This window comes from Myodes glareolus, chromosome 27 (assembly GCF_982192425.1).
Source record: "Myodes glareolus chromosome 27, mMyoGla1.1, whole genome shotgun sequence".
NCBI lineage: Eukaryota > Metazoa > Chordata > Mammalia > Rodentia > Cricetidae > Myodes > Myodes glareolus.
In genome coordinates this window covers 39,701,853-39,720,486 of record NC_142052.1, presented here as the reverse complement: position 1 = coordinate 39,720,486, position 18,634 = coordinate 39,701,853, and the positions used below count along the sequence as shown (strand labels likewise).

Here is an 18,634-nt window from a genome sequence, read left to right as displayed (position 1 = left end):
TTTTTGGACAAAATGCTGAAAGAGAATCTGTGCACCATCTGCTTTGTCATCAGCAACTTTAGACTGAATTCCCCGAATTTAGACTGAGTTCTTACCAACCTGCAAGCTTCTGGTACTTCCCCTCTTGACCTCTGGAATGACCCCTGTGTGTCTCTGTGGGTTGCCATGAGGCCATCTTGAAACTTGGAGAGACAGAGCCAGGGTGGCTCCAGCCACCAGCCTTTTCATCCGGTTGGACTTTATTGAGGATTTGGTGGGCGGTGACAATAGTTGGCCAAAGTCAGCTTTGAATTAGAGAGAAAATTCAAAGCACAAACCCAGAAATGACCACCTACCGTGTCCTGGAAATGTCTGGACAAGACAAGTCCATACCACCTAGCCTTCGGTGCACAGCAAGGCTTTATTGATGCCCAATTTCATGTTTAAATGTATTTTATTATGGTCTGTATACATATGGACCCCTGAATGCACAGTGTAGAACTTCCCATAATCGCTACCAAGCTCCAAGGAGAAGTTAAACTAGATCCCGGAACTGGCAGGGTGTAGAAGTTAAAAACCACAAAGAGACATTTGTGTATTTAATTATTTTAATTAAAAATTTACATTTGTTTGTTTAGGGTGTGTGTGTGTGTTCATATGCGTGTGTATGTGTGTGCGTGTGCATGCATGTGTCCATCTGTCTATTTGTGGGCACTTGTGTGGAGGTCACAGAACAGTCAAGAGAATCAGTTTTTTTCTTTACCATGTGTGCATTGAAATTGGGATGTCACGGTCAGCAACACGGGCTTTTCTGTCCACTGAACCAGCTCATCCTCACTGTATTCCCTAGAATACAAATATTTACAGAAAAAAATAAGGCTAAGAGGAAATAAGCAAAAATATTATGAGTGTTTTCAATGAAAACTTTTTCTCTTCCCTGAATTTTGATTTTAAAAAACTTCCATGAAAAATTAGAAGAAGGAAAAAAAGAATGCTCTTGTAGACCAACCAGGCATCAGTAACCTATCACTAATTTTTTCTGTATGTATGTATAGTTTCTAAACATTTAAAGCATAAATTGGAGGTATTCTGAAACATTACTTCAAATACGTTTCCATTTTCCAAGAACAAAATTATTATCCCACCATTCCTAATATTATTATTACTGTTGTTGGACCTTAATCCAATTAATCATACTTTGATAATATCATTATATATGTGTTTTATATTAGATTATCCTGTAACATAGTTTAGATACAAGATGTACTAAAAGGTTGTACATTGAATTTATTGTCTTCCCTCTTAACTGTCCTCTAAAATATTTTTATTTTGCTTTTGATTTAATTAATTTCAATTTTTGTTGTAAATAATTAATGTTCGAGGTGCTATGTTACACAAGGACATTTCACACAAGCCTATATTGCACACTGGAATATTCCACCCCAGCCACCTTCCCTCTGACCCCTCCTCTTTCTTGTTGTTCCCTTTTGGTTTACTGGGTTGTTTTGCTTTATGATGATCTAGGAGACGAGTTTAGAGCAGTCGTAAAATATTTTAAGTGTGTCTACATTTCCTGGGGTTTGGCAGGAGGGCAGTGGAGGTAATAACGTTCGCTGCGTGCCACGAGAAAGTGACCATGCAGCGGATTGCTTGAGTGGTGACCCTGAGGCTTCCCGTAAAGAAGCCCATTTGTCCTTTCCTGGTTTGCGGAAGGGAGCTGGAGGGCTCGCTCCTGAGTCTCCTGCTCTGTTTGATCTTTCCTAGGTACTTTCGGCTTTCCTGGGTGGTTCCTGCCCAGGCCCACTGAAGTACGACTTGCCAGAGATTATTGTCTAATGTTTTCAGTCATTCTCTATCCAATAGATGACATTCTGCAAGGTTTCCTCATGACCTCCCTCCTGTCTTAATATGGGTCCGTGAAGTGTATCATTAAACGTGTCAAATTTGAGTATCAATACCCTTTCAAATTAGCTTCCGTATATAGCTCCTGCAGTCGTTGAAAAGTCCTTGCTTTTAGAAGTCAACTTTTGTGACTGAAAGAAAATTCTAGTGTTTCTCCAAGTAATGAGAGAGATGGAGTCCCAACTGGTTATCTCCTGTCAACAAGCCAATCTTTCAGTCCTGCTACTGGGTTGCATCCAGTTTTTGGCCAAAGGTGTCCCGTTGAAATCCCTAGACAACCCAGCCAAGGTAATAGGCTGCTCTTCACAAACTGTCCGTAGAGTTCCATTACTAAGAAAACACGCACACAGCTCATTGAATATGGAGATGTTGAGCTGATGCCTACACAGAACCTTCCCCGCTGTGTTCCACTGTCTTTGGTATGGGAAAGTATTCTGCAGGCTACCAAAAGAGAAACACAAACACCAATCCAGCCCCAAAATTTGGACCCACAATCAGTCCTGCCCGCAAAATATTCTAGGGAAATGGTGGCACAAAACGTGTGTGTGGGGGGTAACCAGCTGTTTTAGTGAGGGTTACAACTGCTTTGGTGAAACACCATATCCGTAATCAACTTGGGGAGGAGAGGGTTTTGTTTCACCCGCAATTCCATGAACTAGTCCATCACCAAAATCAGTGGGGGGAGACCATCAAGCAGGACAGGAGCCTGGAGGCAGGCGCTGATGCAGAGGCCACGGAGGGGGCTGCTTCCTGCTTCGCTCCTCATGGCTGGCTCAGCCTGCTTTCTTATAGAACCCAGGACCACCTGCCCAGGAAGGCCCCACCCACCATGGGCTGGGCCCTTCCCCATCAATCACCAATTAAGAAAATGGCCTGTAGCTGGATCTGATGGAGGCATCTTCTCAGTTGAAGTTCCCTCCTTTCAGGTAACTCTCGCGTATGTCAAGTTGATATCAAGCTATCCAGTCAATGTCCGATTTCACTTAAGAGCTGTTTCGTGAGATGAAACCCATAGCTGGCACTGCTTGGGTGACCAAGAACTGGAGACTGCATGGCTCACAGATATAGGATAGAAGTGAATATTACCGGTCCTCTTTAAAAAACAACGTAGCGATAAAACGATTCCTAATGATAGTTTGCTATACTCATAAATCAGTGCCTTACTCATTACAGAAGCTTCCTCCTGCAGATGTGAACAGATAGAGACTTATGGCCAGATATTGTGCAGAGGGCTGGGGGAGCGAGACCTGGGAACACAGAGCTCTGAATTGGGATGACTCCATCAAGCCCCTCCCCTCAGAGCTCATGGACACCCCTGGAGGAGGAGGCAGAAGGAGTGTGGGAGCCGGAGGGGATGGAGAACACCAGGGGAGGAAGGAGACATCAGGCCCTCTGGATCAACTGATCAAGGCTTATAGAAACTCAGAGACGGAAGGGGTCTGCACCAGGTCCTCTGCACACATATTACAGCTTCCAGTTTAGTGTTTTTATGGGATTTCGAAATGTGTGAAGAAGCGGGTCTCTGATTTTTGTGCCTTCTCTTGGGGTTCCTTTCTTTCTGTTGGTTTCCCTTGCTCAACTTTGATGTCAGTTTCTTTGTTTTATCATATTAAAAATATTCTGTCATGTTTGATTGTTTTCTCTTAGAAGCCCATTTTTTTCTAATTAGAGACAGAAAGGGAGTGGATATGGATGGGAGGGGAGGTGGTAAGGAACTGAGAGGAGTAGAGGGAGGGAAACCGAGATCAAGATATATTGTAAGATAGATTTACAAAAAAGAACTAATATCAATACTCCTCAAACTGTCCCACACAATAAAAACAGAAGGAACATAACCAAACTTTTTATGATGCTATAATTACTCTGATACCCAAACCTAACAAAGTCATTACTGAGAAAGAGAATCACAGACTAATATCACTCATAAATACTGACGCAAAAATACTCAATAAAATACTGGCAAACTGAATCCAAGAACACATCAAAAAATTCATCCACCTTGACCAAGTAGGCTTCATCCCAGAGATGCCAGGATGCTTCAACGTAGAAAAATCTGTCAGTGTAATTCACCATATAAACAAAGTGAAAAAAAAAACAACAACATGATCATCTCATTAGATGTTGAAAAAACCTTTGACAAAATGCAACACCCCTTCATGATAAAGGTTTTGGAGAAACCAGGGACACAAGGAACATACCTAAACATAATAAAGGCAATGTACAGAAAGCCAACAGCCAACATCAAGCTAATAGAAACTCAAAGTGATCCCACTGACATCAGGAACAAGACAAAGTTGTCCACTTGCTCCAAATCTATTCAATAAGGTACTTGAGGTTCTAGCTAAAGCAATAAAATCAAGGGGATACAAATCAAAAAAGAAGTCAAACTTCCAAAGATATGATTGTTTACATAAGTGACCCCAAAAATTCTACCAAGGAACTCCTACAACTCATAAATACTTTAATATTGTAGCCGGATATAAGCAGGATATAAGATTAACAACAGAAAAATTGGCTTTGTACAGAAGATAAATGGGCTGAGAAAGAAATCAGAGGAACATCACCTTCACAATAGCCATAGATAACATAAAATATCTTGGAGTAACTCTAACCAAGCAAGTGGAAGACCTGTATGACAAGAATTTTAAATCTTTGAAGAAAGAAACTGAAGAAGACACCAGAAAATGGAAAGATCTCGCATGCTTTTGGGTAGATAGAATTAACATAGTAAAAATGACATGCTTACTAAAAGCAATCTACAGATTCAATGCATTGCCCAGCAAAATCCCAGCATAATTCCTCACAGACCTCGAAAGAACAATATGCAGCTTCAAACGAAAAAGCAAAAAACTCAGGATAGCCAAAACATCCTGTACAATAAAGGAACTTCTGGGTCATCACCATCCCTGACTTCAAACTCCACTACAGAGCTGCAGTACTGGAAACAGTTAAGTACTGACATAAAAACAGACCAATGGAATTGAATCAAAGATTCAGCTATTAATCCACACACCTGCAAACACCTGATTTTCTTTTTTACAAAGAAGCAAAAAATATATAATGGAAAAAAGAAAGCATATTCAACAAGTGTTTCTGGCATAACTGGATATTGACATGTAGAAGAATGAAAATAGATCCATGTCTATTGCCATGCACAAAACTCAAGACAAGATGTGGTGTGGGAGAATTGTCTGTATTCTGTCAATCATGTATTTTAATAAAACGCTGATTGGCCAGGCAGGAAGTATAGGTGGGTCAACCAGACAGGAAGTAGAGGTGGGGCGATGAGAACAGGAATATTCTGGAAAGCAGGAAGCTCCCTCTGCCATTCCTGCACAGACCACCGAAGAGGCAGCATGCAACCTGCCCAGCTGAGAAAGGTACTGAGCCCTGTGGCTAACACAGATAAGGATAATGGGGTAACAAAAGTTATAAGAGCTAATAAGTAGCCTGACCTAATGGGCCAATCAGTTTATAACCTAATGTAGACTCTGTGTTATTTTCTTTGGGAATTGCCGGCTGTGGGGTACCGGGCGGGACAGAAACCCCAACAAGCCGGCCCTCATGTTACACAGATGGATTAAAGATCTCAACATAAAACTAACCACAATGAACCTCATAGAGGAGAAAGTGAGAAGTACACTTGAACGCATTGGCACAGGAGACCAATTCCTAAATATAACCCCAGTAGCACAGACACTGAGAGCAACAATTAATAAATGGGACCTCCTGAAACTGAGAAGCTTCTATAAAACAAAGGACATTGTCAACAAGACAAAATGGCAGTCTACAAAATAGAAAAAATCTTCACCAACCCCACATCGGACAGAGGGCTGATCTCCAAAATATACAAAGAACTCAAGAAAATGGTCATCAAATGAACAATAATCCAATTTAAAAATGGAGTATAGACCTAAATAGAGAATTCTCAACAGATAAATCTAAAATAGCTGAGAGACACTTAAGGAAATTCTCAATATCCTTAGTCATCAGAGAAATGCAAATCAAAACAGCTCTGAGATTCCATCTTACCCATGTCAGAATGGCCAAGATCAAAAACACTGATGACAGCTTTGCTGGAGAGGATGTGGGGTAAAGGGAATATTCCTTCCTTGCTAGTGGGAGTGTAAACTTGTACAGCCACTTTGAAAATCAGAGGCAATTTCTCAGAAAGTTGGGAAACAATCTATCTTAAGACCCAGCAATACCCTTTTTGGGTATATACCCAAAAGGATGCTCAATCATACCACAAGGACATGTGCTCAACTATGTTCATAACAGCATTGTTTGTTATAGCTAAAACCTGGAAACAACCTAAATGTCCTTCGACTGAAAAATGGATAAAGAAAATGTGATACATTTACACATTGAAGTACTACACAGTGGAAAGAAGTAATGACATCTTGAAATTTGCAAGCAAATGAATGGATCCAGAAACCATCATATTGAGTGAAGTAACCCAAGCCCAGAAAGACAAATATAACATGTACTTACTTATAAGTGGTTTTTAGACATAAAACAAAGAAAAACCATCCTTCGATTCACAACCCCAGAGAACCTAGACAAGAAAGAGAACCCTATGAGAGACATACATGGATCTAATCTACATGGGAAGTAGAAAAAGTCAAGATCCCCTGAGTAAATTTGGAGCACGGGGATCATGGGAGAGGGTAGAAGGGAAGGGGAGAGGAAGGGAGGGGAGTAGAGAAAAATAAATAGCTCAATAAAAACAACATAATTGAATAAATAAATAAAAACAAGAAGAGACTCAAATACAGAATGAGGTAGACAGCACTGCTAATCCAGCCCCCACTGCCCCACTGTTCTGCCCAAGGGTGATGAGGACCAACAGCCCTCCTCAGTTTAATCACATAATCAGAGTAAACAATGTCCATGGGATAAGTAATCACAAATGTCATTGGCTAAATAGATCAAGCTCCCATAACCTTTCCTTTTTTCCTAATGAAGAAGGTTCTAATCCTGACATAAAACTATATACAATAAGAACAACTATAAAGTATTGTCCAGAAGAAAGAAAAGGTAATAACATAAACAAAGTGAAGCTACAACCAACAAGAACAACATCAAACAAGAAACACATTCTAAATGTCCAGACCATTGGTAATTGGAAAATTACAGGTAGGAGTGCAGGCAAGTGCAAGCAATCACCTTCTGTAGGATGCAGGAAATGACAGAAACAGCTGACCCCCTGAACAGTCACCCAGAGTTTCTCTGCAATGTTGGGGCATCCAACTTTTGCCATAGGCCTAGAATATCTTACAGATCATTTTCAGAAGTAGGAATATTTGAAAGCGTGTCCTACCCTGTCTTGGCAAGGTTCAGCGTCCTGCTTGTCCATATTAGACAGCGTGCTTACTTTCAGAAGTCGAGACAGGGCAGTTCTTTGCCCAATAGGCCAGTTTTGCCAAGAAGAAAACAAGCTCCATATGGAATGTCTTCACTGCCCATCATCCTCTCAGGAGAGGGTCGATGCTTCCAGCAGCAGTCATGTCTCATGTTAGCAGAGTTATAAGTTATTAAAACATTTAAATGCTATATTACGTAGATCTTTTGAAATGTTTGAAGATTACCTGCCTATGAGGAATCCACCTTTGTGCATCTAGAAAGCCTAACTAGCATAACTATAAGTATGACAAGTATGGGTTACTATTAACTTGTAATTCTTAGTAACTTACATAGCTTAAAGACTAAAGCTTCAGATTATAAAAAGAAATGACCGGTAAACAGAAAAAAATATTGTATGAGAAAGGAATCTATTTTTAATAAAAGGGTTAAAAAGCTAAAGGTAAGAACAGAACAGGGCACATAAAAGTAACAGATATTTGCCCGATTCAGTTTTTCTCCATGTAGCATCTTAGATGGAGGTGTGTTAGCTAGATTTCTCATCGATGACAGAGTCTCTGACATAAACACCTCAGAATAAGGAAAGGTCCATTTAGCTTATGAATTCGTGGTTCCAGAGATTGCAGCCCGTGGTCCCCAGCTCTGCTGGCTCTGACAGGACTCCAGTGCTGAGGAGAGGTCTGCTCCCAGGAGCCAACACAGGGCAGAGAGACCCCCCACCCCCAGGTAACTTCCAGTGACCAACTTCCTTCATTTGTAGCCTCCTACTGAACATTCTCAGAATGCCCCCAAATGGCACCCCTAGCTGGTGACCGATTCCTGGCACCTGAGCCTTTTGCAATAGCCCTTCCTATCCAAACCTTAACAAAAGTCCTCTCATTCTTTGGCTTCCTTGATGCAAATGTACCTTTGATTATAAATATCAGGAAGCCAGTGTTTGGTGCGCTTCTCGAAGCTGTGTCTTACTTGATCTGTAATTCAGTACAAAAACTCCCTCGTGCTTCCTCCCAGGCCCCTTTGTCATCCAGAGATGCTGAGTGATGGAAAGAATGTCCTGGACAGTTCTCCTTGTATGCAAATCTGCTCTGTTCCTTCTCTTCCATACTGCCTGGAAGTATAGTGTAACTCCTGGGTGTGTCCACTCCATACTGCCTGGGGATACAGTGTAAATCTTGGGTGTGCCCACTCCACACTGCCTGGGGATACAGTGTAAATCTTGGGTGTGCCCACTCCACACTGCCTGGGGATACAGTGTAAATCTTGGGTGTGCCCACTCCACACTGCCTGGGGATACAGTGTAAATATTGGGTGTGCCCACTCCACACTGCCTGGGGATACAGTGTAAATCTTGGGTGTGCCCACTCCATACTGCCTGGGGATACAGTGTAAGTCCTAGGTGCTCATTTATTCATCATTTTTCCTAAGTCTTAACAGAAAGACCCAATTGCAGCTCCTAATCCATCCTGCCTCTGTATTTCCAATCTCTGTCTTCAGCATCATCAGTAAAATCAGCTTTTGTAAATAACACACATAGGGAAAATGCAATTAGGTTTTCTGTTCCTGAGTTTTTTCAGCAACAGGAATCCAGTGGCCTTGTGGGTAAAGTGTCTTGCTTCAGAGGTGGGAGTTGTCAGCCACCCTCACCCGCTGTGTAAAGCTCAGGTATTTGCTTACTCTTAGACTATCTGTAGGAATGTTGGTTTCGGAATATACCATCTCTGGCATGTTTTCTAATGTTTGTGGATGTTGGGAGGACTGGCATGTGAGTGGGGAGGACATGGACCGTGAAGGGTCTTAACTGGAGGCTGACCTTGTCACATCCATCGTTTTCTTTGGCATCTATGACTCTTACAAAACAAATTTGAATATGTCTGAGAATCTCATATGCCAGTAGAACTTTCTTTTATGCCATTACAACCTCTCCCTCTTCCCCACTCCCCATTCAACTCCTCCCCCTCCCCCACTCCATTTGGATTCATGACTTCTCCTTCTCCTCCTCTTCCTCTTCTTCTTTTTGTTTGTTTCGTTTGGTTTTTTGAGACAAGATTTCTCTGTGTAACTGCCCTGGCTGTCCTGAAACTCACCCCAGAGACCAGGCTGGCCTCGAACGCACAGAGATCCACCTGCCTCTGCCTCCGGAGTGTTGGAATGAAAGGCATGCACCACCATCGCCCGGCTTCATGACCTCTTCTGTAATTATTATTGCTGTACACATGCGCGCATGCGCACGTGTGCATGCACACACCCTACTGAAACCTGCTAGTGTTGCTTATCTGTGCTTGTGTTTGGGTGTGCCACTTGGGATCGGATAACCTATCAGGGGGTCTTGTCACTGGAGTAAACTGTTTCTCCCTATATCGGCATCCATTAACTGCCCCTTGTTCTTCATCTCTGCATGGGGTCTTGTGAAATTTCCCTCTGGAAAGATTACAGCAGCCAGGGGATCAAGGCGCCTGCTTTGAGATAATGTCTTCGAGACTCGAGAAGACGATATACCCGTGAAACCTCAGTCCAGCAGTGTGGTTGACTCGGATAGGACTTGCATGATGACCATACCATACCTGCCTGATCTTGCTGACGGGAGAGTTGAAAAGTGGTCCAGCGGTTGAATTTCTAGTCATAAGTTAAAGAGTCCTAAAGACTTAATATACAACACAGTGACTTTATTTAATAATGTACAGTGTATTTGAATTTGTTTTTGTTGTTGATGTTGAGACAGGGTCTCACTGTGCAGCCCACACCAATCTTGAGCTCACCGTGTAACTCAGGCTGGTCTTGAACTTGCTACACTCCTCCCAGCTCAGCCTTGTGAGTGCTTGGATTAGAACTCTTTGTTATTATGCTTGCCTTGTTACACTTCATATATTCATCCTTTTTTCTAATGGTTTTCTGAGAGAGGGTTTCTTATCTGACCTGGTTTCAGGTTCCCTGTATAATTGAGGATGACCTTGAACCTCAGGTTGCTCCGTCCTCAGACCCACAGTGCTGGTGTTACAGGTGTCTACCACTATACCTGGCTATCTCAGACATTTCTAAGAGAGTAAAGCTTACTCTTTTAGATCCCGACTACAAAGAGAGGCATGTATGTGAGGGGATGGAAGTGCTATTAGCTTGATTATAATAACCATTTCACCCTATATACGTATGCCAGTATATCATGTATGTGTAATTTTTATCTTTTGATTTCACCTCAGTTAAGATGAAAAGAAGCAATAGCCCTTAATTGGTTTTATATTTGCACAAATAAATGTTCTGAAGGAGGGGTAAATGATGGTACAAGAAATGACTCCTGGAGGTAACTGATCTATTTGGGGAGGTCCAAGAGGCTTTACTTAGAAATGGCCTTGAAGAAAGATTGTAGCTAACTCCAGGTGGGCAGGTAATAGAAGAGGGGCATCTAAGGTTCTGCCTCAGGCCCGTTGGCTGAAGCCCAAGGACCAAGGTGAAATGGGATCACGTCCCGATTGTGGCTGAGGAATTTGGAAAGTTGTCAGAGCATGTAGGATTATGTAGCTTATACATGGCCTTCAATTTTGTGTTGTAAAAGCAATGAGAAACCACTAATGGGATTTAAGTAGAATGGTGAAAATAGATTGTATGTTGGTTTTTTTTTCTTTTAAAAAGTATTTAACTTGGGAGGCCGAGACAAGAGTTCCAGGCCAGCTTCGGCTATCACCAAAAGACATCGTCTCCTTGTCTCAACAAAAGGAAGAGAGATAAAGAAGCAACAACAACAACAACAACAAAATAGAACAAATTTTCTATATTTCAAAAATGAAATATATTTTTCTATATTTTCAAAAATGAACACACAAATACAGAACCAAAAAAACACACAGACCAACAATAATAACAAAATCTTTTTAGTCCCATTGGAGTTTATTTTTATGAAGGCCAAGAATTTTCTTTCCAACTATTTAATCATAGTTTCTGCACATTTCATTGAGCAATCCTTTCTTTCTCCATTTGTCTGAGGTGTATGCACACTATAGATCAATTTTTTTAAATTTTAATTTATGTACATTGGTGTTTTGCCTACCTGTATGTCTGTGTGAGGGTGTCAGATCTTGGCGTTACAGACAGTTGTGAGCTGCCGCATAGGCACTGGGAATTGAACCCAGGTCCTCTGGAAGAGCAGTCAATGCTCTTAACTGCTGAGCAATCTCCCCAGCCCCCAGTTCAAATGTCTATGTGTGCCTTTCATCTTTTATCCAGCAGTATGTTTTAATATTAATTCTACTCCCTAAAGTCATACCCTGAGAAGTATGACACTGTTAGGTGGGGGTTTTGAGGTTATTAGGTCAGAGAGTGTAACCCTCATCAGTGAGATCGGTGCCCTTAAACTAGATTCCATCTAAACCTGTCAGAATGGCTGAAAGCAAAAACACAGAGATTTCTCTCTCTCTCTCTCTCTCTCTCTCTCTTTCTCTCTCTCTCTGTCTCTCTCTCTCTCTCTCTGTCTCTCTCTCTCTCTCATTCATACACACACACACAATATATATATATATATATATATATATATATATATATATATATATATATATATATCAAGGAGGGATCAAGGGTCGGGGGGAAGACACAAGGATCTCCCTGGGAAGGGGAAATAGAATAGATTTCGTGGATGACTGACTGTGGGTGTGGTTGTGAAGAGAAGGGATAAAGTGTGTGTGTGTGTGTGTTTAACACTGGGAGAAATGACAGGAATAGTGGGGCTTTTCAGGATGTATATATATGTGTGGTATATCACATATCATATATTGATATATATCACATATATATGATATATGTCATATATATATGGTGGTTTCTCAGAAAATTGGGAATCTATTGACCTCAAGACCCAGTTCTGTCACTCCTGGGCACAAACCCAAAGGATACTCCATCTTATCCCAAGGACACTTGCTCAGCTATATTCATAGCAGCTTTATTCATAATAGCCAGAAACGGGAAACAACCCATATGTCCCTCAACCGAAAAATGGATAAAGAAAATGTGGTCCGTTTATTCAGCTGTTAAAAAACAATGACATCATGAAATTTGCATGCAAATGGATAGAACTTGAAAAATCATCCTGAATGAGGTCACCCAGACCCAGAAAGACAAACTTGGTATGTACTCACTCAAAAGTGGATATTAGCTGTAAAGTAAAGAATAACTATGCTACAATCCACAGACCCAGAGAGGCTAAGTAACAAGGAGGGATCAAGGGGTGTGTGTGTGTGGGGGGGGCACAAGGATCCTGGGAAGGGGAAATAGAATAGATTTCATGGATGACTGTCTGTGAGTGTGGTTGTGAAGAGATGGGATAAAGTGTGTGTGTGTGTGTGTGTGTGTGTGTGTGTGTGTGTGTGTGTAATACTGGGAGAAATGACTGGAATAGTGGGGCTTTTCAGGAGCAAGGTGGAAACCTAATGCAAGGGTAACTTGGTGGAATCTACAAGGCTAACCTAGCAGACACCTAGCAATGGGGACCCTCTGAGAGAGGACTGATGCTGTGTGCAGCTCGCAATCAGCTTTACCTTCTGGGTCATGGCTCTGTCGTCTAAAACAAGGGTTTTCTTGTTGTGGGAGTATCTTCCGCTGCCTCAGCCAATAGTCGCTGGAGCAGGAGCCGGGAGCAGGAGCCGGGAGCAGGAGCCGGAACCAAGAGGGCCTGATCCGGATCTGTGTCTCTTTTTAAAAGAGAAATATACCACGCCCCAGTGGGCTGGTATTTCAGCAGCTATTGGCTGACGGAGCGGAAGGCGCTCCCCGCTACACTGTGGGCTCGTGCTTCAGCGACTATTGGTTGAGGCAGCAGAAGTTACTCCCACAACATTTTCTGGTCTCTTCTCTTGGTTATATTTTTAGGGTGGGAATTTATGGCTGTGTCCTGCAAAGGCATTAAGAGTCCCTTCCGAGTCAACAATTTTGTGTGCTTTCATGAGTCTATAGCTCATTGTTTTTTTCTGGGTAAGATTTCCCAGTGATAACTTATTATCTGTGGATCAAAGTGGCCCTAGTCCCATTGCATGCTGGGTCATAGATTTGACTGAAACTAAAGCAGAATTAGTACCAGGAAGAAAAAAAAAGATATTGACATAGAACAACAGTCTTGGTTATTGCTTCCCTGCTAGGTAGGGCTCAGATTCTGAAAGGGAGGACACATATTTTGAAGAGGTGGAGGAAATGCTATTTGTTCAACTGCCACCCATGTACTTTGAGTTAGCTCTGGGCACTTCAAAAATTCTATAGTTAGCAAATATTTTCTTTTTCAGAGTTTAAATAGGTCATGGAGTCATTCGTCAGCTTTCCAGGACTCTGAAGACCCGGATGAGATAATGAAACCGGGAACATAAATCATGGAGTTATGCAAGTTTTGCCGTCATAAGTCATAAGTCAAAAAAAAAACCATTTTAAAGTCTCATAATAAAACGTGGAGATACCATCTTCTTGGCTCCCAAGTCACTTTGGGTCCCCTCCCTCCGCCCCTCCCTCCATCCCTCCCTCTCTCCCTCTTCCATTTCTGTTTGCTGAGAAGGGATTGTGTGTACCGCAGACTGGTCTGGAAATCGGTGTGTAGCTGAGGATGGCGTCAAAGTCGTGATCATCTTCCTCCGTGTGCCAACGATTGTAGGTATGTGTGACCGTGCCCAGCCTTGCGAGTCTGGGCTGTCTGTGGAAGGTGTCTGCTGTGCTGGTTGGAGACTTGCGCTGCATCATTTTGTTTAGGGGAGGTGCCTGCTTTACCGGTTGGAGACGGGTTCCGTGGGAATGAGGCTTCATGTGTATTGGATATTGATGATTCAGGTTAACGGTCTTTTATGCCAAAGCTTACACAGAGAGTCAGGAGTGGTTGTTGTATATTTGGAATTCAGCACTGGAGAGGGCTGGGGCAAGAGGAATTGTGAGCTTGAGGCTGGCCCACACTGTAATAGCCTGAACAAACAAAAAATAAACACCTTATGTAGGCATCCCTTTGGTTCAGTATAGAATTCTCTTAAGAAATACCCATTGGTTTGGCGAGCCATAGGCCCTGAAGGTTTCTCCAGATAGCCGTTTTGCAAGCAGAAATGCAAATGTGTCCTGCACCAGCAATTTGCCTCAGTTGTCTGCGATGTTTTCTCGGTCACTGCTCATCCTGCTGGGGAGCCTGGCAGTGCCTGGACATGTAAGTCTGCCCGCTGGTGTAATGTAAACATGAATCACCATGAGTGATGCTCTGTTTCCTTGTTTACCGACTTCCTCTCCTCCGTGAGCAGCAGCGTCTCCATTTTACTCTTTACCGCCCGAACCTAGGGCAGAACCCAGTGCTTTCCGTGAGTTGGCTGAGTGAGTAGATAGACGTGAAGTTGCCTCTGTGTCCTGGCAGGTTACACAGAAACCAGAGGCACGATATGTTTCCACTAAAGGGATCTTTGTATTCTATAACATCTTCTGAGTTATCACATGTGATCCGTACTGCCAGGAAGACGCTGAACAAAACGATATTTCTGGAGAAGAAATGTGTGAAGAATGTTCTCCTACGGCTGGCAAAAGCAATCATTAACTTCCAACTGATCTAAATTGCTTCTCAGGAGGACGTGATAGTGAGGGCAGAGCCTGTGAGCAAGAGAAATGCTTGTTTCCTTGTGGCCCTGGCCACCCAGCGTTTCTAAAGCTTGGGGCTTGGCCATCTCTCTTCTGGGGTCTTAGCCAGGCTATGTAATAGACACAGTCTTGGTGAGGTAGGGTCGCCAACTGGAAAGGGTTTTAGTTTATGACATGCTAACAGGGTCCTAGTACTTGCAGTCTGAGGCTGAACCTGATAGTGTCTTTCTCTTGATCCTCGGCAGAGAAAGGACAACTCTATCCTTCATTGCCGGTCTGACCTGTTCTCTTTTTACTCAAGGAAAACCCAGTGAAGACAAGGGGTGGAGACTTAGATGCATGCAGGGGAAGGCTAGGGGGAGCCTGGGGCTCAGGCACAGGAGTTAAGACCCAGGGCCTGATGGAAGAGGGAGGAGGGAGTTTTCATCAGCCTCTCAAGGCGATGGTGGTGGGCACTGGCAGGTGATGCCAGGCAGAGAAAAGGAGCTGTCTTGTACCACCTTCAGTCTTCTGGACTTATCATTGAAGAGTCAAACTTCTTTAGTTATGGAGCATCTAGCTATGAAGCTAGAGGCTGGGTCATTTCCTGCAAATGGGCCAGAGTAAAGGTTGTTCGGGAAATCTGAAGACAAGAAACAGGAAGGCTTGTCATTCAAATGGCACAAAAATCTGCCTGAAGAAAATCCACAAGGATTTCCAGGCAGCCAAGGGCCTGAGGGCTCCTTTGTTGGGAGAATATCAATGTGCCTGGCCCAAAGCTAATGCTGGTCAGCTCCTGTGGCTATACATCTTTTGAGCTTGGTTATAATGTAAATCTCTCCTCCGGATTGTCTTAGGACACATGGCCATGCCTTGGGACATTCTGGGCTGAACCATCAGTTCTTGCACCCCACTTCCCAAAGGCAGCCACTCTTGCTCCCTCTTTGTAGAGGGAGGCTGGGCTTTTGGGTGTTGTTTGAAGGAACTTCGGAGAGCAGGGTGAGACAGGGCAGACCGTCAAACAAGTAGAGGGGTGGAGAACGTTAAGAGAGGACTTGAGTCAACAACAAGAATTGCTAGGAAGAGAAAGTCAAGGACGAGAAAGAGTGCAGATGGCGTGAAGTCACTGCTGGCCTGCGGAGAGAATTTGAGGCACGATTTGGATTCTGAAGTTGGATGGCACGGGCTTGTGAAAATAACACACGTCTGCTAAACATTTTCTTTCCTTAAAAGTTAGTGTAATTTTTTAGCTCATCTTCACTCTCTCCCAAATCAGGGAGTAATTCCCTCTAAGTTTAAAAGAGATCAATAATCGTGTTGCCGTAAACATTTAAGCAAAGCTTCTGCTTGCTGCGGTTGGATGACTTAAACTGCTGGGATGGAAGTTTCTCTTTGTGTTGGAGGGGGAAATTCACACGTTAGGAAGCCCATGAAAGCCAGGCGTTTGTGTGCTTTTAATTATCATCTGGAATAGCATTTAGGAAGTAAATAGAAGCCAACTTCTGTTAGGTCATGTCTACAGATATTAGCCTTTCCTCTTCTAGGGTGATTTAAAAGGGTATGGCCCTCATAGGCTCCTATGTTTGAATGCTTGGTCCATGGTTAGCGGAAAGGTTTGGGAAGGATTAGGAGGTGTGGTCTTATTGGAGTTAGTGTGTTACTGGGGGCTTTGAGTCTCTCTCTCTCTCTCTCTCTCTCTCTCTCTCTCTCTCTCTCTCTCTCTCCTGCCTGTGGATCAGAGTGTAAGCCCTTAGCTACTGCTCCAGCACCATGCCTGCCTGTCTGTCACCACACTCCCACCATGAGGATCACGGACTAGCCCCCTAAAACTGTAAGCAAAACCCCCAGTTAAACGCTTGCTTCTGAAAGTTGCCTTCAAGGTGTCTCTTCACAGCAGAAGAACAGTAGCTGAGACAATTTCCTAGAGCGGAATAAAGAAAGTAACTATTTTCCAGCATCTGCCACTTATTCACAACAGCTTGATTTTTTTTTTTAGGGTATCATATAATGTTTCTGGAAAGTAGTGTAACATTACTATATTTCTTTCAACTGTCCCTTGTCCCCATCCTTGGATAGAAGTTTTATGTTTCTTTGTCATAAAATGAGACAACATAGTTACGTTCACTGTGAGACTCATATTTTAGTCCCGGAAGTAAAGTTAGAAATGGCCCTTAACTTGCTCAGCCTTTGGAACCAGTTCCTTGGCTTGCAGTGGCAGGATGGACATGTGGATTTCATTTAATTTCCTAGTTGTCCTTGAAGGCAATGGGATTTTTACTGGAGGAAAAGACAATCAGATTTCAGCCTGACAGAAAGTTTGACTGTTTCTTATTGTCCTGTGTCCATGGCAGAAATAAAATATGAAGCGTTTAAAGCTGCTAATCATCTCCTTAGAAATTGCCTTGCATTTATTAATCATCATGGTTGTAACTAAAGTTCTTTTTTAGCATTTATTGTTTTTTTCTTTTCTCTTTCTTTCTTTCTTTCTTTCTTTCTTTCTTTCTTTCTTTTTTTTCTGTGTCTGCTCTTAAGTTGTAAACAGACTGCCGAGGCAAAGGGTAGAACTGGTTATTCTTGTTGATAAGTGTGCATCTTCCCTCTGAGTTATACCACGTTCCTGCAATGGAATTCTACTCTGTTGCTAGAAATTCGGCCAGAACAAGATTTACCATGTCTGTGCAATGTTTGTTGTGTTTGCTTTTTTTTTTTATGTCTAAGGATTGAAACCAGCTTCTATATATGCTCCTCATTCTATTTTTAAAAGTTCTTTTTAAAGTCCTTACTGTGTTAGCAGTTCAATCCATGACCCTTTAATGCATGATAAGCATTCTAGCTCTGAACGATATCCCCACCCCAGCCCAATTGTCTGTCTGTCTGTCTGTCTATCTGTCTATCTATCTATCTATTTATTTTTATTTTTTTAGTTTTCGATGCAGGGTTTCTCTGTGGCTTTGGAGCCTGTCCTGGAACTAGCTCTTGTAGACCAGGCTGGCCTCGAACTCACAGAGATCCTCCTGCCTCTGCCTCCCAAGTGCTGGGATTGAAGGTGTGCACCACCACTGCCCAGCCCAATTGTCTATTTAAAAAAACCTTGCAGAGATAGACTGGGTTTGAGTTTCACGTGTGTGTTTGAATGCCCAGGGATGGAACCACTGTATATTTTTTTAATGTATAAAGGTAGTCACAAAATAGTATTACTATCATCATTTTACGTGGTATATATTTGTGCATCCATTTTCCTGTGTATTCATGAGCAAAAAGGAAAATTCTAAAAGAATCTGTGTTGGGATGTTAGCAGTCGGTCCTCTTTGTGGATTAGATGCAAGGTGAATTTTGTCTTCAGATGGTATCAATTAATGGTAATTTTGGAAAGAAAAGCTGTTGTATTGAATGTAGTGAAGACTGCATACCTATAGTAATGCCTTAGCTCCCTTTTCCAGGGGAGAACGAAGTGAGGCTTCGCTACAGAGCGCAGGCAACCTTTGCCAAGATTGTAGGTGTGGGCAGCCTGCCTGGTTCCACCCTTCTTTTCACCCAGCTCCTTTTACCTCATGGGTGACATCGGAACCTCCCAACCACAACTCCTTTTGTAGGGGTGAGACAGGAGGGTGGGGTTGAAGATGAAGTGGGGAAGATAATGGTAGACCCTTACTTAGAATTAAAGGTTCATGGATTTGATTCGTAGCACAGTAAGGAACTTTAAAGTGGAATCTTTAAAAATAGAACTGGGAATGTGTCCTAGGTAGTAAATTTGTCTGGTATATTTAAGGTCCTGTGTGCATGCATGCACCTAACCCTCCCAACCCATACACAACACATGCACACATACACAGGCACAAAT

General features: G+C 42.6%; 1 protein-coding gene across 2 annotated transcripts in view; it reads left to right on the top strand.

Moving 5' to 3' along the window:
* The window catches only part of Hecw2 (HECT, C2 and WW domain containing E3 ubiquitin protein ligase 2), a 337,940-nt gene that overhangs the window by 26,607 nt on the left and 292,699 nt on the right, over positions 1-18,634 (top strand). Inside the window, exon 1 of one of the 2 annotated variants that reach the window (XM_087902402.1) lies at positions 13,765-13,861. The exons of the other annotated variant lie outside the window; for it this stretch is intronic. The gene's annotated coding sequence lies outside the window, so the exon portion shown is untranslated. Of the gene's footprint in view, positions 1-13,764; positions 13,862-18,634 lie in introns of those variants that run through there. 2 annotated transcript variants of the gene reach the window in all.